General features: G+C 38.6%; 1 long non-coding RNA gene across 1 annotated transcript in view; it reads right to left on the reverse strand.

Moving 5' to 3' along the window:
- Positions 1 to 1,346: 1,346 nt before the first annotated feature.
- The window catches only part of LOC112953718, a 15,441-nt gene continuing 1,016 nt past the window's right edge, over positions 1,347 to 15,771 (reverse strand). The window contains exons 2-3 of the long non-coding RNA XR_003250609.1: positions 14,307 to 14,361; positions 1,347 to 2,271 (exon numbers count right to left, since the gene is read on the reverse strand). This is a non-coding gene — a long non-coding RNA (uncharacterized LOC112953718). The remainder of the gene's footprint in view (positions 2,272 to 14,306; positions 14,362 to 15,771) is intronic.

A 15,771-nucleotide genomic window follows, 5' to 3' on the forward strand; every position in this document is an offset into this window, starting at 1 on the left:
CTTTCTTTGCCAAGGCTTGACTGCCTTYTCCCCTCTGCAAGTATTACACCCTTAGTGCATACACAACCTGCCCCTTACATAGAGTGTTTTGCAGACAGGATCTCATCCACAGCAGCACACTTTCAGTATATGACATCAGAGCACATTAAACTTGCTCTTAGTGCAAAAGAAAATCATTGGGCTTTTCATTTTGATGCCAGAGCAGAGAAGAGAAGAGGATTATGACTATGAACTCTGCCATTTAGGGAAAAAGAGGAGAAAAGTTCAGCTCACCCTGAAATGCTTCTGTATTGAGATCTTCAGTTGCAAGTTAACATTAAATTGTTTTCAGGAAATATGGTCCAACAAAAAAGGGTCATTAAGGCAATTACCTACCCTCAAATGCCACCTAATAATTCACATGTTGCATTAGTCAAAAAGATACTGTAATAAGTTTTACTCAGTACCAGTTGAGGAAGAGAATCCACAGATAACCCTGAWAAAGGCTCCATAATCCTTTGTCACTCAGGTTTTTAGGAAAGTTAGACTAGACATTATCTATCAAAAACCCTAATTATTATTGTTCATTTTTCAAGAAATTCTGAGTGTTACTTCTTTACTGAAACATGTCAATAAATGTCCATATCATAGAAATATTCTACTTATCACAGCTATGCAGAGGGATGAATATGCAATTCCTAGGAGATTGTTACTGCTCAGGCTAAATCCTGATGTTTCTCTGAATTTCTTTCACCTTCTGAATAATGACTTCAATGCACTCATGTTCTTTGTCAACGAAATACATTAAATGTGGGAAGCAAAGGAAAATTTATGCCACTTGCTTTGTGTATTTACATGCACATTATGTGTGAATATTACAAAAAACCATGCATAAAACAGGCAGAGAACTTAAAGGAGGAACAGGGAGGGAAAGTACCTGTCCTTCCAGCCCTGGCTCAGGTGATGTTTGCTTGGTTATAGTCATAGAATTTATATTCAGAAGAGTGCATTAAAAATATTTAATTTGATCTTCTGAGTATCAGAAGACAGTTAATTTCAGTCAGATACTGTACTAAATACTCTCGATTTGACTAAACCTAGGTTAGTGCTTGGCTAATATACATTCTACTCCTGAGCTAATAGATCCTCAACCTTTGAATATCTGCACTGCCCTTGGTAATTTGTTCCAGAATATAATCAATCAATTGCATTAAAAATGTACCCAGGCTCTAATTTCAATTTGTATGGCTTCATCCTCCAGTGAAATGCTGTATGCTCTAACAGATTAAAAAAAGCCTTTAAGGACCAAAATTTTGTCTCATGGAAAGAGTACATTCAAATTGCACTCAACCCTTTCCATAAGCTAAATAGTGYCAAGCCATTTTGTCCTGTCTCCAGATAATTTCTTAACTTTGTTCTCTCCATTTTAACACTCCATTTTCAGAATATAAGTGGAAACAGTTATTTTAAAACACTGTTTAGTCCATCCTCAGCTTTAAGGATTTACTAAGCTATATTTTGAGTCATGAAGTAGTATCAAAGCAGGAATGTTGGCAGGGTTGTTAACATGTAGATCTCTAAAGGACACTAAACTGYGCTATACAAGAACATACAGGCAATTTAAAGCAGCTATACATAAGTGAGCACACACTGGCACTGGCCACGCTCTCTGAATAGCAAAGAAATGCAGGCAGAGATTCTCTACTTTTCCTAACCTCTTTGGATTGCAAAATGAGAGGGCAAAGTGACTGGGTATTAGAAAACCCCTGCAGGCTCTGGTCAGATTTGGATCCCTCTGCCCATCACATTCCTAAACCACCACTCTGAGCAGAACAGCTGGAATTTACCCTTTGGCCCAACCTCTGCTCCCTCTGACCTTGGCCAGGCACCAGCAGCTCAGACATTTAAGGACAGTTCTGCAGGCATCTGCTTGGCAGAGCCCATCCTTTTCCTACTGTAACTCAGAGCTCCACTTTCCATCAGTTGCTGGGACTTCAAACACTAGTGCCGGACCTGAAAACAACTGCAAATTGTTTTCCTTTTGCTGCAAAGGGAAAACAAAAAATGAAACTACAGTGCTCTGCCTCCCCAGCCCCATTCAGCACTAGCAAACACTCTCCTAGGCATGTTGCAGCAGGTAGATGAGCTTAGAATCAGTTTTAAAGCCTTCTTGGAGCCTCAGTTATTATGGTCCTGGGTCTAAACATTGTGTGGCAGCAACAGTAAATCTCATGAGAAAGGATGACCACAGAAGGATCTCTGGTAACAGATTTCTCTTGCCTTTTGGTGCCTCTGGGAAAAAAAACAAGAAAGGCCTCATAAGATTGACTAAAGGAAATATATTTAATATATTGCTATTGACAATGACTTTTTCACTTCACAATCTCCCTGTGTAACTGTGCAACACAAGAACAGACTGATATTAAGACAATAAAGGTTAAAATACAATAGGCCAAATCCCACTATTTTTATTCCTTTGGATGGACTCCGAGCCAATAGTTTGAAATGACAGAGCAAGCTTTCCAAAACACTGCCCACTCCATAAATCAGTCTGCTGAAGCTGCTCTTAAGCACTGCTGACAGGTAAAAACTGCAGGATAGATTTCTCAGAGTGTGTTCTCCCTTTCTGAAGCTTTATTTCTCATTGGCACTATTTTACTCAAAGCTCAGGGAAGGAACACATCAGGACACTCAAAACTAAGCACAGCAAGAAGGCAATGTCAGAACCAAGTCATTARCTGAAATCTTAAATGCCAAGTGAGCCATGAATTACCTGCACTTGTAAAGATGCTGTGCAACCTGCTGGGGATGAGAGACTGCAGCAAAGAGGGATTAAGCATTAAGGGGTGAGGAGCAAAAATCTCCACAGCTCTATCCATTTCAGTAACCTGGCTACATTCTGGCCCTATTTGCTGCAGCATAAGCACAAAGCTTTAGTCATATTATATTCTCCACAGATTATAGCCCTCATGCTGGTACAATACCCATCTGCCCATTCAAAAACCTCCAGACTTGTTTTGTCATGCCCAAAGCCCTTAAGATTTGGCCAAAACAAAAGAAATGGATCCATACATCAAGTACACAATTAACACTTCTTCTATTCAAATGGAGTTAATTAAGATCTCATCTGAGCCATAAAGACTTCTTGAAGCTGAAAATCTATTTAGGACAAATTTAAAGGTTAACAGGAGTTGTCAATATATGATCTTAATTGTCAATGTATACTCTCAAGGGTATTGATACTCCAGTTCAGCAGCATCTCACTGGAGCAGGACTTCAATGTAAAGCAATTATTTTACAGAGTTGAGACTAATTTACTGCTGTAATACATGGTAGACCAGGCTGAATTTAGACATGTAATAGTACATAACTCTAGAAAAGATTTTATTATTTGAAGCAGAAAACTGAGAATTTACCTCCCATTTTCAATATTGTTTCCTTAGATAATTATGAACACATACATAAGATAAGGAGATTGGAACAAAGTGTTATGAGCACAAGTTGATCATCTTGTGCACTCAGAGACTTCAGCAAGAGCTTTGATATCCAGAGCTGATGGCAGCCCCTTGACTACATCTACATCTGGCTCCAACTCATTTCTAAAGAGCAGTACAAGAATTATAGTATTTTTTTTCCCCCCATACCTATTAAGCTCAGGCTTTATAAACCTGCCCTGCTGATACACCATAACCCAAAGCATCACAGAGAGCAATGATATCATCCTGGGCAGCTTGCTACTGCAACTGTCTCTGAATTCTCTTAGCCAACATTTAATTGCAGCCTGCTAATTAACTGACAGGATTGCAAAGTGTGACAGCCTGCAGCAGAGGGGAGTTCTAGACCTTCTCAGCCTGGTGGCTTTCAGATTCAGCTATTCAGTCTTTTCCTGGGAGTTTTAAGTGAAATCTTGCAACTCATCCTGTCCAAAATAAAATCTACAATTTCAATATTACAACATGTACRGTCACTTATCTTTGCAGCATTAAGCTTTTTCATTCCTATATCCCTGTCTCGCATTGCACTATTTTAGCTATCACATTGCTCCTTCAGCAAATACATTTCACATGTTTTCCATTAGACAACTCAGTAGTAGCTAAGCAATGAGTATCATTTCTGTGTAGGTGATTTCACACTGATCTGTCTCAAACTTCATTTACACAGATTTAAGGGGCATAAAAAYTATTATCAATTGGCAATTTTTTCCCTGAAGAGTTATTTCTTGTTTTCCTGACATYTTCCTCATTTTGATTCATCTTTAATTTACATAATATATAATCCCAATGAACACAATTTTTTCTTAAGCTTGAAGTAGTTCTTTAGCCATTGTACCCTGACCCCTTTTACTCGGCAGTCAGTGCAATACAGCCCTGGCAGCAGACTCCTGCCCTCCCAGTTAGCAGAAACACCTGGGAGCAAACTGGGAATGTATTGATTTTTCCACATAGCTGCTGGCTACACATCCATATTCATAATACAYCATGGAATCTCTGGCTTTTATCAAAATATGATAGAAGAATGAAATTGAAGCAAAAGTATATGCAAAAAATATGAAATTAATGGACACGTTAATCCCTTGGCACAGAGAAAGAGAACATTACAAACCAAGTTCAGCAAATTCTTTTTTTGCCTTTGTTATTCCTATTTCTGCTTAAATAGGAATATTCTTATATTCCATATTCTAGCCTAATCCTGAAGTGGTACAATCAGAAGCTTGTGGCTTTACAACCTCCTTCCATTTATAAACTAATTTCAAGAACTCTGAAAATGCATTTTCACAGGACCCCTTTCCAGTCCAAGACTATGCCCACAACTTGGACAGGTCAGCAAGTCCTATTATTTCGGCCATTTGCAAACTAAGGAAATAGCATGATAAATTGTTAGCTGTTAAATGATAATTGGTAAATGTTAATTCTACCTACTTCAGCTCTCTGCTGAAATATATTAAAAGAGTCAGCAGAGTCTGGTTYGGAGAAGACCCCCCAAAGACAAAAGACTTCTCTTTGGAGAAGACAAGTTCTGCCTRGGGAAGATATCCTTGTAAAAAACAACAAAGGAAAGAGTATACCAGTTGTTAAGGCTGGTCACATCACTTAAATCACTTTTTTGGTTAAGCTAATAAGCCTGATGGTTGCAAAGAAAAAAAAAGACAGCCCAACTGCACTTCTGCAAACCCTCTACCACAAAGTAATTTCTTACAGTAACACAAGACAAACAGCTGGAGGGGTCAAGGCCATGAACAGACCAATCTGCAATTACCAGATGTTGCTGGCAGACACCTTTAATCATGGTCAAGCTCCATCTGCCCATTATTTTTTTTTCTACCAGCCTGTCTCATCACCCTTTTCATTTTCAAGCTTCAGAGTAGGGCTCAGTCTTATCCCTACAAGTGCCAGGCACAAGAATCCCCAGTCTCACTTGGACCTCCAGGAGCTACTGTGCTGCAGACTAACAGCTGAGAAAGATCAATTTGCATAAACACGTCCTGCAATTTTACAGTAAATAATGGACCTTAAAATCCCTCCTGTTGGCTTTCCACACTCAGATAAACTAGAAAGGAGAAAACACAACCAAGAGGCTGTAGCTCAACCCCCTGCACAGCTGCAGAGCATGGCTCTGGGCAAAGCTACCTCCACAGCAGAGCAGAACCCCAAGCTCCACACTGGATTGGAAGCATTTCTGCTTCATTACCTGGCAAGTAGATATAGTCTATTCTTTCAGTTGCATTAAAGATAAATGCTCCTTGTTCAGAACAACTTGTAATGCAGTTTAGACAGAGTTATTAGTAGTGAGGTCTTAGGTTCAGGACCAGATGCTTAAAGAAAGTAACCAGCTCCTCAGTGCTGTTAGTGCTGAAAGACTCACTGCAAAGCCCCTGTATTTCTTTGGTCATTATTATATGAAAGTAGAATAATTTTTTCCACAGCGACATACACAAGGACCTCTCTGCAGCATAGGCAAAACATCCAAATAATATTAATCTTAGGAGTTCTTCCAAATTTCTCAAAGGAGGTTTGGTACCATTGTCATTTAAGTAATGTTTGAAGGAAGTGTCAACAATGCTTCGTAGGATATGCTGTTACACTGATACATATGTATTAGTTGTGGGACCATAGACACAGTTTGGAAAGTGCCCAGAACTACTTTTTCTGAGAAAAATTGAGCTTTGAGAGGTCTTCACTTTGGAGTTGAGAACCTGAAGCAAATAGGTATTTCTGGTGCTCATGCCGCAATTCCCCCCCACCCCCAGTTTGGTCTCCAAAAATCTCCACTCAGTGAAACATGYGATTCCCCTCAAAGTATTTGCTTGCATGAGGCACTTAGTTGTGCTCTCTGTCCATGTCTTCAATAACAGAAATACATCAGCAAATAGATTACAGATATCTGAGGCATTCAGAAGACAGCCCTCACAAACACTAAGACTCTGGGTTTGTTCAAAGGAATGGAAACTAAACCTGTCACATTTTCAGAGAACAGTCTGTTTTAACATGATATTCTGAGTAGAGGCAATTAAAATTTGATAGAAAAGGACCTTTAGCCCCTGCCAGCACAATTTAAGACTTCACATAAACAGTAATGTCTCAGCAGAGAAAAGTCTTTCCATATATTTCCCCCACAACCAGATAATTCAGTGCTAAGCAGGATGGTTTTACACACATGAACAGCAGAAATTCTGATTATATCACATCAACTTGATTCATTCTAATTCTTTTAGTGAAGTTGATTCTGTTTGAGCCTACTGCATGAGCTAGTAGTGCAATAGGAACACAATTTATGGGTGTATGTTAAGCATTTTCCAGGTGAGCCACACTGATCATATGCTTTTATGGTCTAATTCATCCCATCCTTTATTTCACACACCTGCAGTTGCTGTGGKAAAAGGCTTGACAGATGATCCTGCAAGAAAGCATTTAGAACCTGCCAGTATTGGCACACTTGCTCACATGCACCAGGTAAAATGCTGGTCCTGCATGTTTCATATTCACTAAAAGCAYCTTTAGCTCCTGACATTCAAATGACTCCATCATATCCATGCATCTCAAGAATTTTACAGTAAAGAAAAAACAACTCAATTGAAAAAGGAAGACAGTGTATAGAGCATGTCAGTCTTTCTGCAGGACTTGTTTTTCTTGCAGTTTTAGCATGCAAAAGAGTTACCCAATGGCATTTCTGGTCAGAAAGCCAGTCTGAGGGAAACCAATGTGCTCTTGGCTAAGTGAACTGGCAGGCAGAAAGGTACTGGTTCCAAGTGAATTGTAAACCAGATATCCCATTCATCACACTGGCATATTAACAAAAGCATCAAGGACACAGCAGAAAGACTAAGGGTTTGCCTCCAAAGCACATTTATATTTTAATAATTGTACTTCATAAATACCACTGAACACTGGTTTCTAAAGCTAAATATTTCTGTCTGAGATATCCAAGATAAGTACTTCATGGTGAGGGCAAATTTCACTTTCTAGACATAGCTACRTTGTGGCTATATGGGCTTCAACAACTCCCAAAGCAAGTCTGCAAACTCCCTTAGTCTCAGGCTGACCTCTTCTGACCTGTTAAAGGAATCATTTTAACTTGTGCCTTTTTTGCAGTGGTCATTTACCAGATAAAGTTGATGTTGAGAATTTGAATATAACTTTAGAGTTATTAGATGTCAATAGTAAACTAAAACCCATGCTCTGATTTTACCTTGGGTGGGACACTGTGCATCTGTGCTAAATGAAAGAATGCTCAATGCTGTATTTTCTGGCAGAGTTTGATAGCGGTGAACCCTGCAAAATTTGAGGAGCTCTTCAATTAAACTGTTTTACAAATACAGAATGAATACATCAGAAAAAAATAGCAGGTTTTATGAGGGGGCTTAAATTTTCCTGCCCCCTCCTTGGAACAGTTTTCCCAGGATAACAGCTATCATCTCACACCTYCCGTGCTAACAGAATCCACTGCCACAGAAAACAGTCCTCTCCCTTGGTTTCATGTATTATTCCCTGTCATCTTTCCCATCCAAGGAGAATTCCTACTGGGCCTCCATATGACAAATTAACACGCATTTGGGATGAAAAACTACTGGCTGGGTAAGGGGAACACAGGAGAGGATAACTGAACTCTCTAAAACACAACTAAATAAAAACATAAAGAGACTGCAAGTTTCAAGCAGCTCTTCTGATGTCGCCTGTTATTTTATTTCCACCTTTTTCCTGTAAACCATTTTTTCTTGTTCCCTGTAGTACCCCATTACTGCACTTAAAAATAGTTCCAGGTATCAAAGCACTACCGAGCTCTGACATCTCRGTCTCACCAGCTTTTGAAGAGACCATAAATGCACTGGCTACTSAAGTAGCAGACTGCTTTGAAAGCATGGAACAGGACATGAAAAAGCCTCCAATAAACCTTCGAGATGCTCTGCAGCTCTAGTGCACATCCTGAACACAACCACCAAGCAATTGTAGCAAATGAAACAGATTGTCCTTTAAAACAGAAGTTTTAATTAACATTAATGTTTCCCCATATTAAGTGGATAAAAGCATTTTCATCCTACTGCAGAATTTCCTTCAGTTAAATCTCCCTGTAACATTATATGCTGCTAATCACTGACAAGCACTATGTACTCTCCCAGAGAGCATCAAGTGCTCTTTAAATACACCAGCAAGCTGTACAGGGCGTCCTTTTGCTGTCCTCAAAGCAAATCTCACATTCAACACCTTCTTGAATACAATGAGCTTATAAAGGGTTAAAGGAAAACAAACAACTYATCACTGGGACAGGGGCATTACATATTATCTGAACATTACATATAGCCAGTGCTGCAAAATAAAGCTTATTGAATATGACATTATTGATAAAGTAGCTTTAAAGGACAGCAGTTATCATATATGCTATAGAACTGATGTTGGATGAAATGGAAGGAAAGGGGGAAAGTGAGGAAAAAAAGGAAGTTAGCTTTTTACTGTTTCCAGAAAGCAGAAAGAAAATGTTTGCATTCTGCCAAGCACTGTCTTTCTTTAAGGGGCATTTTTATCTTTTAGATMGCTTCAACACCTTTTCCCAGTTATTTACGCTGCATTTGAAGTTAGGCTTCTGGACTGCAGCTCATTGCCTCCTGAGCTGGTGCATCCATACATAGGTACAAAGTGTCCTACAAAGGATTTCCAAAAAGGCATCCTGTTCTGCACTGGATTCAAATCACGAGGTTTGTCAATTATTCCACAAAATGAGGGGGGGAATCCAAAGGGACACTTTCAGGTCAACAGACCTGCTTATTTCAGTAAACCATATTAGCTTAGACATAGGTTAAYATAGCTAAATAGCTCCCAGGCTGGGCACAACTTACATGTGCCAATGCAGAGTCCAAGACAGATTAGCAGGGCACATATAACCTAAAAAGAGCTTAGTTTCTCCTTGTTTAGTGGAAAGAGTATAATTGCTCTCCCTTAATGCCCTCAGAAGTAGGGAAGCAGCAGAAGTTGAACAGAAGGGCAGAATGCTGGCACAAGAACACACACTTTAATTGCACCATTTATACTGGATTCTAGCAAAGGGTATTGAACCAGAAACCARTAGAATTCCATAACTACCTAGTAATATGCTTCAGAAAAGGGGTAAAGTAATAACCTAGTTGTTTAATAGCAGGGCTTGATTAGTTTCTGGGAGAACACGTCTAAACAAACACAACATGTGTTTCTGACAGCAGGTGACTGCACTCATTGGACCCAAGGGAGCTCACTTCCCAATCTGTCACCRACTTTCCTATTTGGTGTGCAGAGCTTAGCAGGAACGTGCAGCACAGTGGCCAGCAAAGTCAGTGCAGTACTGGAACTGTACCCAACTAGGACTCACATTTTCATGCAGGGAGCAAAGCACTAGCCAGGGTGCCCGTGCCACCTGTGCTGTTTAAAAATAGATGTCACACTCCCCAAAAGCTTGACCTTTATTTCYCTGCACAGCACAGTCTATAAACCAAAATTAGCGATCTSAGGTACACAAAGTTTGGAGAGAGCAGGGTTCGTGAGGTTTCTGTTCTGTCCCATTCATGTTTCCATGCTCAACTGCTCACATCCTTCTTCCCAATTTCTTACTGAATTACCATAAGGTGGAGGCACTCAAATACTCTTACTCTGAAAGAACCCACATGGATGCTGAATTCTTTGTTTGTTTTTCCAAAGAAAAACAGCATAAGTTTTRGGGAATCAAGTAATAGTTTTACAAGGTCACTTCAGGTGCTGCTGAGGAATGGTTAAATAAACCTAATTCAATAGAAGTGACAAAAAACTAGACTCTGTTTTTAGGTTAAAACTTTCATAATGCTCGATGATGCAACTTTTGGCCAGTTGTGCTTTTGTTACTAATGCATTTATTTGTTCCACTATTGAACAGTGAGTTACAATGGTACCTACTACACTGACAAAGGGCACTTTTAGCCAGTGTCATTCCAGCATCTAAAAGTAAACCAAATATTGCCTAAAATTAGACAAGACAGCATGGCATTTATAAAAGCTAAAGGGACAAATTCAATGTGCCCCTCTAAGTATTAATAGGAAAGTATGGGTAAAACTTAGTTTTGTAATTGGGTTACATTTGATTAGACAGTTTGCTTTTGTTCAAYCCTAAGTTTACCCAGATTCTCTACCCAATTACATTGAACTCTTTGTGCTCTTAAAATGAAATTATTAGATGATTCATCCATGAGTCCATATACTGACAGTGAATCTGTTTCAACCTAAATGACCAAAATAAGGCCACAGAATAAACTAAATCCCAAACAAACCCTTCGTTGTATAAAACCCCTATTTTATTATTTTTAAAAGAAAGCACTTGCTTTTAAATTTAATGAAGAAATGTTCTTATTTTCCAAAGTGTTTCCTAGGCTTCATTTACTGCTAAGACTCTAATTCTGCTAATGCCTTCATTTTCAGGATGGAAGATAACAGCCAAAAAACACCCCAGCCGTTATGAGTAGCTGCATTAKGAGGGACAAATAACAAGATTCATCAAGGAGAATTATGTCATCAGTCATTTTCAGGATTCTCTACATGACAATTCTTCAGATTCTGTCTCTGATGGAACAACCTGTCTATCTGGGAAACCTGACAACATAGTTTCCCATCGGGTCGCAGRGTTTATTTGGCTGAAAATAGTCATTAACACAACCCTTTCAGTGTCTATCAAGCCAGCCGCAGTATTTGTAAAGAAATACATGAAAGTTGTGCAACTCRTGTCATCACGAATTAAGTCAGAATACTTGTATTATCAGAGAATTRCTTTACTTTCTCATGTGGCTATGAAAAACAAGAATTTGGCACCTTGACAGGATGAATTTTCTCCCAGCAACATGAGACACTCAAGTTCACAGCACAGTACCCCCCAAAATAAAACACTAGTTCAAAAAATATAGATGCCAAACTGTAAACATTTTGCCTTAAATTCCTTTCAGCACCTGTTTGCTTACACAAAAATATRTACATGTGGCAGAGAAGGATATAAATGTGTTCAAAAGGGCTGATTATCAATGATAATCTGATTAATTTCCCTAACTTCACAGGGTCCACTGACCTTTGCTTAAAGTTGGTAACTAGTTAATTAAGGTTATCTATGAAGGGGAAAGCAAAAGTGAAAAAAGCAAGAAAAAAACATATAGGCCTGTTAGTCTGCAGGCATATGCAAATGAATATATTATTTCAGGAGGTAACACAGAATAAAGTTAAATTCTTAGAAAAATCTTTGTCCAAAGCTTAGCACAATCTCTACCATGCCCTTTATATCGAAAGATGTTTTTCCACCGTTTCTTGGTAAAAACTGGTTACTAACAAGCAGTGGTTTTCCCCAGAAAAGCAATCATCAGCCTGCCTTTTCCACAGAAGCACCTTTATCTTATAAGTCACTAACTTGCCCACTTCAACTGTGCCAGCCACAAACATCACTACACAATTACAGATAAAAGTATTTTCCTTGTAGAACTATTAATTTACCTTATTGCCATTAGATAAGCAAACATTTACACCACTCCATAGGTCTTAAGCTTTCTTTTGGAAAAAAAATCTATTTGCTTGTCACACTGACCTCATATACACAGATACATTACAATTTCTGTATTTGAAGATGCTGAGGTTCTGGGCCCAATACTTGCATGAAGGGATGCACACTGCTGTGAATGTAACTGGAAAAAGAGCTGATGGAATAGACTTTTTATGCAACCAAAACACTTGGAAAACAAACTTCGTATTTATGAACTGGCTCTGAAAAAATTTGGTGATACAATTGCATCCGATTTAAACTGGAGGCCCACAGACAGCTGTTAGATGGTCATGTCTGTACTCTATTTAAATGTCATGACAGGGAAGAAAAGTGGGAAACCTCAAAACTGGAGAAGTAGCTCTTGATTCTCTCATGCTGAGTGGAGGTCTCTGCTTGGTAGCAGATAAAAATCACTKCAGTCATTTTTACGTAATTGGGATAAAGCCAAGTTGATGGTCACACTAATTCAGCCTTTCTGCAAATTATATGAAGTGTTACTCATGCCTCAGCATTTTCATTTTACATCATTTTTCAAAAGGTATCCAGTTCTTACACAACCAGCCAAGACAGAAAATCAGTCAGAACCAATAGTGTTCCAGGAACATTAGGTTCTTATTGTCCTGGCATGGTCTATATAAATTCATAAAATGCCAAAACTTTCTAAAGTGGGTGGTTAAAAAGTGGGGTGAACAGAAGGTTATTTGAAGAAATTTATTGTTTTTGGCAATAAGAGCAAAGAGCACCTCTAAAAAGAGAAGCCTCCAAAGAATGACATATAAAAAAGCACTGCAGGTTCCTTTGCAATAGATATGCCATAGAAGAAAGGTTATAGAGCCTGTCCTTTATTTATGGATTTTTTTTTCCCCCTAAAGATTCCCCAATTTACTTTGGAACATGTCAGCCTCATCCACTTGCTATCACAAAGTGTCCATCTGAAAAAGGCTACTAACCTTTTACAGTGTCATTTTGTGATCTGTTTTGACAACTGAATTAGCACCAAAACCAGAAGCCTCATGCGCAAAGGAGATCAGCTAGTCACTTGCTCAGTGGTTTTTAATATGAAGTAGCCTTCTTGATCCAGCCTCACTACTAATTTCCYTCCAAGGATGTGCCATCAATTTAACAATCATTCAAAACAGCTCTTACATCTTCATCTTCACAATAAATACCTTTTCTAGTGGCAAACTACATGCAACAGATCTGTGAACTATCAAGCACATTTCCTCCATACAGGTAGAAAAACAAATACTTCGTTAAACACATCATTGAGCCTCCTATTGCTAGACATTCACCATGGATGCAGCTCTTGCCCATCAAAGCTGTTTGACAGCATGAAATAAATTAGTACCATGTTACAAACAGGCTGTGGCAAAAGCCCTTCACTGTTGTCACATTTGTCCTAACTGCCACCACTGTGCACGACTTGGCTCACTGCAGACTGTTCTGCACCAATAACAAGAAACCTCAGATAGAGTCCCCATACTCCATAAAAACCAGTTACATGACAGGAGCAACTTGCATCCTTGTCAGACTGGAATATTAGCCAATAAATTAGCATATCTAATTGGATCCTGACCTTTAAATGATATATGAGCAGTTGGCTACCTTCAAATTCTTCAGCTGCTCTGTCATTTGTTTTGCTTTATGGAGTCATGTTCATAAGTGAAGAGAGAAAAAACAAATAATTGATGGACTTTCTACTATGCAAATAAGAAGACAAAAGGACATGAGTGTTGAAAGGCTAGAACAAGAATTATTTTATGACGCTGCCTTTACCCATAGAAAAAAGATACATTTGTAAACAGAAATATGCATTTTCAAATAAATATGCAATCTTTTTGTGAAGAAAGATTAGAAAATCCACAACATACATTATAAAATCCTAATATTTTTCACTTAAAATGMAAGCAAAGAAATTAAAACAACAAAAGAGGTTACTTGTGAAAGTCATCTTAAATATTACGATTCACAGATTATGCTAAACAAACAAGTTTTCAGTATTTTCTGAAATTTGAGTAATTTGAATTTTAACTTGAAGTATTTTRAAAGAACAAATTTGCAGCTACATATCTAAATTTTCTAGAAAAAAACAAGTGAAATGCCTTGTCAGCAAAGTTTTATGCATTTCACACAAATCCATAGTTATTAACTAGCATCTATCAGAAGGGAATCCTTTGTTTCCACAAGGTTTATATATGTGAAATATCTGGATAAAAGAGATTAATTCTTGAGAGATTGCAGCCAGACTGCTCTGTATTTAACTTACTATGTAAATTAATGTGCTTTCAATGTAAATATTTTAAAGTATATAGGAATACCTGCATCAAGTTGTTCATTTTTCCTTCTTTCCCACTGAGTTGCCCATCAGAATCACTGTAAAAGAAAAAATCCYGTCAGACCAAAAGATATTTAAGTTTCCTGCATGTTTTTAGCCTCCCCCAGGACACGAGGCAATACCTACCCTCTGCATTAGACCCTGTRAAATATAGTGCCCAGGCAAACTGAGAAAGATTATTTCATTCCCCTTACCCCATTTAGGGTAAAAATTAAGGATTATTCAACACACTTCAAAACACAACCGTGGCACTTGGATCCTATGCAGGTAAGCAACCTTAGAAARGTTCCAAATAAATTCAGTGTCCACAGAACAACTACAGAATTTCTCTTCCTCCTAAGATTTGAGCACTACAGGCTCTGCCAGCACTTCTACATATTAATGGCAGATGCTGCTACCCAAATGTAATCATTTAGCTGCCTATCATCTGCTAATACCAACATAAGAACAAGACTAATCCAAGACAGCAAAATGTTTACAGCAGAGCAAATAACTGTTTTATGCAGTTCAGTAATTCCAGCACATGAAATAAAAGGAATAGCCTGTCAGGATACCAGTCTGGTCACTGGACATGCACACAAGCATGTCTAAATGAGCTTGTGTCAGCAGTTGTTTTCAACAAGCCTTATCTGTTAAGTATTTATTATGGTGGTTAACAGGTCTCCTGACAAAATGCCCATTCTGGATACTGAACACATTCTGATTATCAGGATTACTTCCAAATTGATCTCTACAGCATTGGAGATATAAATTCAATTACATCAACTTGATCAATCTGCTCTATCATTCAGTATGTTGGCTTAGCTGCAATAAGCCTTATACCTTCATCAGCAGCTTTTTTCCCCTACCAGGAGAAATGATAGCTCCAGTCAACTAAAGAAAACTGAAACTTGAGTAGCAGAAGCCTGCAAAAAAAATCAATCCAGTTTGCTTGCCTGCATTGGCCTTATTTTTCTTAATTCCAACATAAGGAGAAGAGTCTAGAACTGAACCTTTTTTCCATGGATTTCTAGAACCCTGTAAAGTCTGAGTTTTTTTACTTTGCACTATCTGTGCTCATGCAAGGAGAACTATGAACCCAGAGCAAACACATTCCTGATATGCTGGGAAACAGAAGCACCTCTGATGCAGATAAATAGCTGCATRAGACCAAGTAGCAAGCAGAAAATTTGTGCCCATGCTTGTGCCCAGCAACACAGGTAAGCCACTTTGCAGAGCTCTGCACTCTTTCAAAGAGGGGTCCACCTGGGGCCTTGCTGCAATGGGAACATATCCAAACAGCTTTGTCCATCTGCACATTTCCAAGCACAGCTCACATGCCTCTGGCTTAGGACTTGACAATAGCTATTGAATTACAGAAATGAAAGAGTAGAAAGAAACAGGTGAGGAGGCCATGCTTTGTTGACTGGAGAAAAGAAAGGAAGCCACTCAGCCTAACCACTGGGGAC

The sequence above is a fragment of the Nothoprocta perdicaria genome, unplaced genomic scaffold (assembly GCF_003342845.1).
Source record: "Nothoprocta perdicaria isolate Ctin4 unplaced genomic scaffold, notPer1 scaffold_46, whole genome shotgun sequence".
NCBI classification, from domain to species: domain Eukaryota; kingdom Metazoa; phylum Chordata; class Aves; order Tinamiformes; family Tinamidae; genus Nothoprocta; species Nothoprocta perdicaria.